The following is a 10,593-nucleotide window of genomic DNA, read 5'->3' as shown; positions in this document are numbered from 1 at the left end:
CACACCATCCACATCCCACCTAACACACAAAATAAGGTAATTAATATTGTAACACCCCTTAACCTGTACCCATCGCCAGAACAGGGTTACAAAGCATTATCGAAACATTCAGAACATTTTTCAAATAATTCACGTAAATTACTATTCATTAAATGAGATTATTCACATTGTCCCTTAAATGGACCCTCAAGGCCCAATACAAGCATTAGAATCAAGTTGGGACTTAAAAGAAAACTCTAAGAATTCTTCGCGACATATAAAAAATTTTCTAAGTTACAGGGCTCACACACCCGTACGGTCCAAGGAACACGGCCGTGTGACCCTAGGACACACCCGTGCTACAAGTCGTGTTCATACCTTTGTAACTCTCTAACTTGTGCACATGGCCATTCCATACACCCGTGTGCTAAGCCGTGTGGTTAATTAATTTTCTTTGAAATTAGGTGTAGGTTTCACACGGACAAGACAAACGGCCGTGTAGCATACATGGCTGAGGCATACGCCCTTGTCTTTGCCCATGTGCTCAATTCTGAGCATTCTATTTTCTCAAATCTAAGATGTAAGGGACACACGGCCTAACCACACGCCTATGTACCAGGCCATGTGTCACACATGGTCTAGGCACACGACGGTGTGTCCGCCCGTGTGGACAAAAGAAAGCCATTTCTAGCTTCATTTTTCACCCAAAATCACACCAATGACTTGCACTGTAACACCCCTAACCCGTATCCATCTTCGAACAAGAGTTAAGAGGCATTATAGGACATAACGGAACATTTCGCAATCATTTTACAATCATCATAGTATTATAATCACACATCATTACAGAGTCCCTTACATAGGTCAACAAGACCTTACACAGGCTTTAGAAAAGGGTCGGGACTAAATCGAGCTCATACAAAATTTTTATTTTAAAACTTAAACATTTTTCTAAGTTATAAAGGTCACACACCCGTGTAAGCAGGCCGTGTGCCTCACATAGCATTAGACACGCTAGTGTGTCTAGGCCGTGGCAAAACAAGGCATACGTACTGACTTGTCCACACGGCCACAAAACACGCCCGTGTGCTAGGCCCGTGTCTGAAACTGACTTAGCCACATGATCTGGCACACGCCCGTGTGTGTACAACCATGTGGTCTGCCCAGGCTCATTTCGAAATGGCCATCGAGCAACACGGCTGAGATACAGCCCATGTCCCTGCCCATGTGGGAAAAAATAGGCCATTTACAATGCCAATATGCCACCCATTTGGATCCTCCCTACAAGTGCAAAGTCAAGCATCATATATGCAACATTTCCAGCCAAATTCAACTCTAAACATGTATCAATCAATCTATAATATCATTAACCAATTTCATGTTCATTCTCTATACCAAAACATACCAAAATCCTATGCCAAACATTACCAAATTCTCAACTATGAACATACCAAAATAACCTTTTCACTTGGCCCTATATATATCTCAAAACATATCACATTATTTAACTTAAAGTTCAAGTCGAAGCATGTAATCAATTACACCATACCTAACAACCATGAAACATACTTCCCAAAATGATCTTAATACATAACCGAATATACACAATATTAGCATCATAATTAAGCCATTTTTGCATGGCTATATATATACTCAAATCTAAATGAGCCATCTCAAAACTAGCCTATACAAGCCACATAACCAAAACTCAAAGCTTTTATTTACCGAAGTGATAACCGAATAGTGTGAAGATGTCTCTAACAACTTCATACCCGAGCAAGTCTCTGAAACTCTATAGACGTAAGAAAAACACATAGAGTAAGCTTTGAAAGCTTAGTAAGCCAGAAGCAAATAAATCATTTCAATAATATCTATAAACCAATATCACTAAACCGAATTTATCAAATCTCAATCACATATACATTTATTGTACTCATAAATTCATATAACCACAATAAATAACTCTATTTATCTTATTTATCAATGAACATATAACTATGTTTTCAAATTCGAATAACAACCATTAACTCAATCATATAAGTCAAGCTCGCACATATTCATTACATTGCCAATCAAACTATGTTCATTTATTACAAATCATAAATAAAATTATATCAACTTCTTTATAAACACTTCCATACTCGAACATCTATAATTCTTTTATTCACATAAACCAAATTTGCATATATGAATCATATAGCCAACTCAACCATTTTAATTTCATTATCAATTCAAGTTTTCAAACCAAGAAATCATGCATCAAAGCCATGTTTCATATTTCATAAATCTCATGTTCGAAACATAAAACCACAATTTCATATAATGAGCATATATAACACATCATTCATTTATATACATTCATATCATTCGTTGTCATATATTTCACATATGGGCATATGATACATACTCACCTTTCGTTTCTGAATTTCATAACAAATCACACATACCTAAATTGGATACAATTTCATATGGTTATTAATTTCTCAAAATGCCCGTTGAACCGTTCAGAATCAATAAGGATACTCGAATAACTCATAAGCTTGTACAATGCCAACATCCTAGACGTATTCTTACATGTAACCAAATATCGATGCCACTGTCCCAGACAAGGTCTTACACGAAATCATATATGATGTCAATGTCCCAGACATAGTCTTACGCGTAAATCACAAATCACTGCCACAGTCCCAGACGTGGTCTTACATGATAACAAATATCAGAATCCTATATCATGACATATGTATACTAACTATTCCTATGGTTCATACGAGGCTTTTTAGACATTATCACATTATCGAAACTTTCTCAATTTCACATATACAATTAATCCATGATCGAAATAGATTCTCCAAAGCTCGATTCAATTCGGCATCACATATATATTTCTTAACAACTCAATTCAGCACATATAATGCACATACATTTCAATTTAACAACATTTATTTACTTATGAACTTACCTCGTACGGAACCGAATAGACTGGAATGACTATTCGACAACTTTAGATTTCCCCCGATCCAAATCTAATTTCCTCTTTTCTTGATCTAATTTAATATAAATTCGACTTCTTTAATAATATATTCAATCAAATTCATCCAAAAACACATAAATGGGCTAATTACACTTTTACCCCTAACATTTTACATTTTTTACAATTTAGTCCTTATTTCACAAAACACAAAATATTCAAAATATGACCACACCCATTCTTGGCCGAATTTCACTAAGGTCCTTAACAACCCATTTCTTTCATTTATTTCATATTTTGACCCCTCTATTCATAAAATTTACAATTTAATCCCAAATAGGCATTTTTACTAAAAAACACTTTATTAAATACGAAAATCTATTAACATATGTTTATTTTTCATCATCAAACACAAAAACCTCAAGCTATCAACAATGGAAAATCACAAATTCTTCATCAATTCCGAAGATTAAAGCATGGGCTAGCTAATTTACGAAGTAATGATCTCAAAGATGTAAAAATTATCAAAAATCGAAAAAAATAGATACCCAAATTAAGCTTCATGTAACACCCCAAACCCGGCCTGGAGGTTATGGCTGATTCTGCGACGTCACATTGAAGTGAGTTTTGGAAAGCATCATTCTGTTCGAATAAAAGTTCTTTTAGAAATAATTCCAAGTATCATGTTTGTTGATAAAAACTCAAATTGTTTAGACAATTGTTAAGCATATTGAATTGTTATTAGTTTTTGAAAATCTTCTTTCTTGAGGAAGCTAGAGAAACATGTTTGTGTGTTCGTGGTGTTTTGAAAACATATATCCTTTTGAAAACTCGCATCCTAAAGCTAGCAAATATAATCAAACAATTGGGAATCCTAAAATTTAAAAATATACTTTAAGAGGCCTTATTACATAACCAAAAACCCAAATTAATTAACTTAAAGGATAAAATCGAGACAGTAATCAAAATCAGTCGTGTGGTCCCCATCGAGTCCCTCGCAGCACCGGCCCATCTAAGGGTTACCTACACAGGAAATCAGAGGGGTGAGATTATGAAAACTCAGTGTGTAATCCCTTTTCACTAATCAAACATTCCATAGGCAAAATGGTTTGGGCCTAAGCCCGATTCAGTAACAGTCCAGTATCAGTATGGGCCTTAGCCCATTACAATAACAATATCAGTGTGGGCCTAAGCTCATTATAGTAACAATAACAGAAATGCAATAAAAATCCTAGCCCTACACTCCATGTGGGGATAAAATCGACCCACCCATCCCTACACTCCAAATATAGCACCGGTTGTGGCACTATTCAGTAATTGTAGCAAAGCTGCCAGTACAGTACACTTCCTCCAATATATATATCAAACCCAACCCTATGAAACGTGTCATGTCATAATATACACGTGTATGCAAAATGTCATGCTCTAATATAGTCAAATATAGCATAGGGGTATATCAGTCATTTTACCTCTAGGGGTATAATAGTCATTTCGACAGTACGGGGTCTAACTGTACTTACCGACCCATCAGTAGGCCCACAGTCATCCTGGATGACCCGTTCGACCTTAATCAAACAAACAATAGAAGTGGGCTCAAAGCCCATAACACGGCCAATATGGGCCCACACGCCTGTGTGGCCCATTAATCTCAATATTGACCTTGGCTGTGTGAATTACACAGCCTGGCCCATTATACTCCACACATCCGTGTGGTTTACCAGTGTGGGGCCCACGAGCCCGTGGGGCAAACACGACCTATTTTGGCCTAACGTGGTGCAAACTGACCTAAACCCACGAAATCGCTCGTGGTAGTCTCTATAATCACTTGCTCATGCTTATGCGTTTAGATGACCACACGAGCGAGCACAGGCCGGCGTGGCATCGATGGTAATAGTTTCCTGGCTTTTGTCGTTTTACGATTGAAGCAGTGTGATTACACACCTATTGAGAGAAGAACGCCAATCACCATGTACTCCAACCTAGATCCGAATATGATCCAATGTTAGTCTTTAAATCGCTAGGGTTAACACCCTCTTATTAACACTTAAATCCCCAATTGTACCATTCACTTACCTTGATTAAGCAAGTAGCGTTTACTCCTCCCTTAAGCTAGTGATCACCCACTCCTTGTCAAGGATCTGCATTAGAACCTAACTTTGTTAAGTACCATCCAAAATATAAACCACTTGAACCAAGTAAACCACTTACTGAAATGCAAAACTATGAGTGAAGGAAAGTAATCGGTTCATGACTTCCCCCAAAAGAACGCCACTACAAAAAGGCAGCACTGGTGCAAATGTTCCCCTAACAATCGCAGGCTAGAAAAGAAGGTGTTAAAAAGAGAACTATAGATTCGGCAGAAAGGGAAAGGGCTGAACAAAACAAAATTAAGATAGCAGCACTTACCACCAAGATCAGCAGAGAAAAACACAGGAAGGAGTCAGCACACAAAGGATAAGTGCAAGAACAATATTCGATCAAAGAGTAAACTGTACTTAAGAGGCGAAAGAAGAAGAGAGGGAAAGATTCAATCACCCCAGGCTAAACTGAAATGATTTGGAAGGTAGGGAAGTACTAGATGTTTGGCCAAAAAAGGCAGTCGTTTGAGAAAAGATGGGAGGGAGAAGAAGGAAAACGCAAGCTACAATAGTCGAAAGGTACTTCTAACAACACAACTCATCTTCTGAAACAAACGAAAGGAATCACAATTGCAAAAACCCGAAAGAAAGGGAAATAGAGAGGAAAGTAGTAAGAGAACAATAACTATCAAAATGGGAATCCAAAAATAACTCAATTTCGGCACCCCTTAGCTATGACCGAATTAGCATAATAGGGACTCCCACTTTTAGCCAACTACTACCGCTCCCCCTTAACCTCCCTTAATTTTCTCCTTGAATCCCTCCCCACATCACTCCCACCGAACATAATCCCAATCCCTTCCAAATCTCCTAACTTTTCTCCCTCCAACACTCCTAAAATCTCTCCAACCTTCCCATTACTTAGACTTTTTCTGAAACACGACCTCTTGCCGTCCAGCTCAGCAAAAATATTAATCTCTTTGCACATGCAAGCATTCAAACTCAATCCCCTAGCAGAAGTAACACACCCCTATCCCCTTAACTAGTAGGCTTTTTATGACACATCCTTACCATATTTATTTAAAAACCCTACTGCCAAGAAACAGGGTTTATCCCAGCAAAAAGAAAAATTTTTGCACAAGCCAAAGCTTGAACTCAAGACTTCTTCAACACTTCTCAAGACACTTAATGTAACACCCCTAACTCGTGACTGACGCCGGTGTCGGACACGAGGGGTTAACGAGACAAATCCTCTTAAAGTACCGACCAATTTGGCATTTCTGGACAGGCTGGAAAACTGCGTCACCGTCGCCTTAAAAATCATATCTCGAGTTTCAAAACTCGGAAACTGGTTTCGTAAATTTTCCCTGAATTTAGACTCATATACCAATCCATGGATTTATTTTTAGAATTTTTGGTTGGGCCAATTGGTACAGTTTATTAGTTAAAGTCACCCATGTTACAGGGATCGACTGCTCTGACCTCCGCGCGTTACAACTTGAATATCTTTCTGTACAGGGCTTTAATACTGGTACCGTTTGTTTCTAATGAAACTAGACTCAAAATGGAATCTGTACATATAAGGCATGACTCCTAATTCTTTCTGGATAATTTATGGTAAATTTTCAAAGTCGCGACAGGGGACCCAGAAACCGTTCTGGCCCTGTCTCACGAGAACTTTAATATTTCCCAGTATACTGCTCATATGGTCGTTTTGTTTCGTCCATATAAAAATAGATTCATCAAGGTTCAGTTCCATAATTTACTCACTATTTAATTTTACTTCTACTATTTTTAGTGATTTTTCAATCTCATCTCACTGCTGCTGTCCGCAACAGTTACTGCAGTAGACTATGCCAATTTCATGAATTTTTCCTTGGCCTTAATCATCCATCATACATGACACAAATTATGGCCACCTTAACAAAATTTGAGTTTCTAAGACTCGTGGCTATAGGTTCTAGCATCCCACTCGACGACCACATAGGCCATTTTCACATGGCTTAAAGTTTACAACCTACAATTCGACAAAATATAATAGCCTATACATGCCAAATGTTCTTCAACAACAAAAACAATACCACAAGATTTCAGCGGTGTGATGACTTCAACGACGGTTCCGAGCACGCAACAATACGAGTCCAAGAGACCTAAAATGGGTGACAAGAAAACACCGAGTGAGTTTACAACTCAGTAAGTCATAAGCATTCGTCAATCCAATCGATAAAGTTACTACTACAAGTACAACAAATGAGGCTAGGTACTCGTCCATATCGAATCTATACCATAATACCTCGGACCTTTCGGTCCAATCTCGCACCAATTCATACATCCACATTTCATATTCTACACAACAAGATAATCAAGCATTTTACACATTAACTCATTTTCCAGCACAACCATACAATTTCAATCATCACATAGATTTAAGGCTTACCAAATTCAACCCCAAGCATGAACGTATTCTCTATTCGTCATGAGCTCGAGGTACTTACCCGATCCGCTGTCCATACCCAATTCGATGGAGACACACCTCCATATATATAGAGTACGCACACACAGTGCTTATTACTTGATTTCGCACACTTAGTGCCACGTAATTTAAGCCCGCACACACAAGTGCCATACCCTCCGAGCTTGCACACCCAAAGGTCAGTATTTTTCAGCTTGCACACTTAGTGCCATATATTTCCAGCACGCACACTTAGTGCCGATCTCGTCACCGTACACACGTATTACCCAAGACACTTAGTGCCGAAAGCAAACTTTCTACACATTTCACTATTTCTTTTACATTCAACAAATGTCATCACTCCATACACATACATTTTCATTTATATATATATATATCATCCCATTAAACACAATTGCATAAATTTTACAATCATTTAAGCAATATCAAATCGTGCTTAATGACTTACCTCGTGTTGGGTAAAATAGTTCCAAGTCGGCTACTCGATGACCTTCGTCTTTCCCTTGCTTGATTCTCCTTCTTTAACTCCTTGAGCTTAATCAATAAATCACTAGTTTAACCATCTTGCTAAACATTCATAATTCAACTACACATGCATATGTATGCTTGTATATTCGCAACCATTCTTACTAATCGCCCATTTGGTCGATTATACACCTAACCGAATATGCACCAAAAACTTGATTCAACATTACCTACATACTCACTTTAATGGCGAATATATATATATATGTACAATGTCAACTAACATCTTTTAATCACCTAATTTCATCTCATGAACATTTAATCAAATTTTCCCAATCTAGCATATATTTTCACATCCATTTGTAACATCATGTACAAACACATATACACATATATCAAAACACAAATTTTACCTATCATGCAACAAGCATAAATCGCACTTATGAGCATGCCATGGCGAATACATCCCACACCATCCCCTTTCAATTTTTGGTCATGGTTAAACAAAGAAAACTCCATGTCTTACTCAAGAATGCTAAAAGAAATTTCAAGAGTAGTCAATCCATCATTACATGTATCATCAACAAGCTTCACATTTAGCATGCAATGGCTTTAACACAATATCAACCTTGGCCAAATACCATTTCTATGGCATAACAAGGATTTGAACCATGGGCTAACATGAACATCAAGTTAGCAACTAAAACATGCATGAATCTCATGACACAACCTCAAACATACCTTAATCTTGACACAAGTATGACCAAATCTCCTTCTAGTTCTCTTCTAAACCAAGCATGAAGCAAAAATCCTTCCTTTTCCCTTAGTATTTTCAGCCAAGATTTGAGAATGGATGAACAAATTTTTCCTTTCTTTTCCTCTACTCACGGCAACAAAGGGGGCATCCATGCTCATTTTTTTCATTTCTTTATTTTTTCTACATAATCCACTAACTAAACATGTTGGAAACATGTTCCCTTGCCCATATTCTTGTCATGGCGGCCACTCACCTTAGGAAGTGGGTTATTTGACATGCAAGGACAACTATTTTCCCACATGTATTAATAGGCCACCTTACAATTGCCTAGCACATTTCTAAATTTTCTCACATAAGTCCTATTTGATAAAAATTCACTTACTATTAACAAAATCCAAACACGAAATTTTCACACATGCATATATACATATAATGAGCATCAATTATGATGGTTAATTATTATTATGACTCGGTTTGGTGGTCCCGAAACCACTTTCCGACTAGGGTCGATTTAGGGATGTCACAACTCTCCCCACTTAGAAATTTTCGTCCCGAAAATCTTCTTGGTAAATAGGCTCGGGTATCGCTCTTTCATAGAGTCCTCAAGTTCCCAAGTGGCTTCTTCCATTCCGTGTTTATGCCACAACACCTTCACTAACGGGATTTTCCTATTGCGCAACTCTTTTACTTCACGCCTCATAATGCGAACCGGTTCCTCTTCATAGCTCAAATTAGGTGAATCTCAATCTCGAGATGGAGCAATTACGTGCGATGGATCAGACCTATATCGTCAAGCATCGAGACATGAAAACGTTGTGAATCCTTTCGAGCTCGGGGGCAAAATTAATCGATATGCGATCGGCCCAACTCGTTCGGATACTTCATATGGCCCGATAAACCTCGGACTCAATTTGCCCTTGCGACCAAATCTAAGCACCTTCTTCCAAGGTGAAACTTTGAGAAAGACCTTGTCTCCAACCCGATATTCAATATCTTTTCTTTTCAAATCCGCATACGACTTTTGGCGATCCGGCGACTTTCAAACTTTCACGAATTACTCGAACTTTTGCTCGGCATCCTTAACCAAATCAACCGAAGAATTTACCTTCACTAAGTTCATCCGAATAATGGGGTACGGCATTTACGACCGTATAAAGCCTCGTAAGGCGCCATCTTAATACTTGATTGAAAGCTATTGTTGTAGCGAATTCAATCAAAGGCGAATCTGCTCCCATGAACCACTAAACTCAAGGATGCAACATCTCAACATATCCTCGAGTATTTGAATTATCCGTTCGGATTGACCATCGGTTTGGGGGTGAAAAGCAGTGCTAAAATGCAGTTTGGTACCCAAAGCCTCTTGCAATTTCTTCCAAAACCGCGACGTAAATCTTGGGTCTCTATCCGACACGATAGAAATAGGTACCCCATGCAATCGAACAATTTGGGAGACGTATAATTACGCCAACTTATCGGCGTAAAATCCGTGCGGACAGGGATAAAATGAGCAGACTTGGTCAGTCTATCAACAATGACCCAAACCGAGTCTTTCTTATTCTGAGTCAATGGTAACCCAGACACAAAGTCCATTGTTACTCGATCCCATTTCCATTCGGGTATCATGATCGACTGAAGTAATCCCGATGGCACTTGATGTTCCGCTTTCACTTGTTGACATATCAGACACCTTGAAACAAATTCAGAAATGTCTCGTTTCATACCGGCCACCAAAATTGGCGTTTGGTCATTGTACATTTTAGTACTACCCGGTGGATTGACATTCGACTACAATGGGCTTCATTTAGAATTATCGAAATAAGTTCCGAATTCTTTGGAACACACGGACGACTTCTGAACCTCAAACAATCGTCAT

Source organism: Gossypium arboreum, chromosome 3 (assembly GCF_025698485.1).
Source record: "Gossypium arboreum isolate Shixiya-1 chromosome 3, ASM2569848v2, whole genome shotgun sequence".
Lineage (NCBI taxonomy): Eukaryota > Viridiplantae > Streptophyta > Magnoliopsida > Malvales > Malvaceae > Gossypium > Gossypium arboreum.
The sequence above is the reverse complement of the archived record's forward strand: the minus strand, read 5'-3'. Positions refer to the sequence as shown.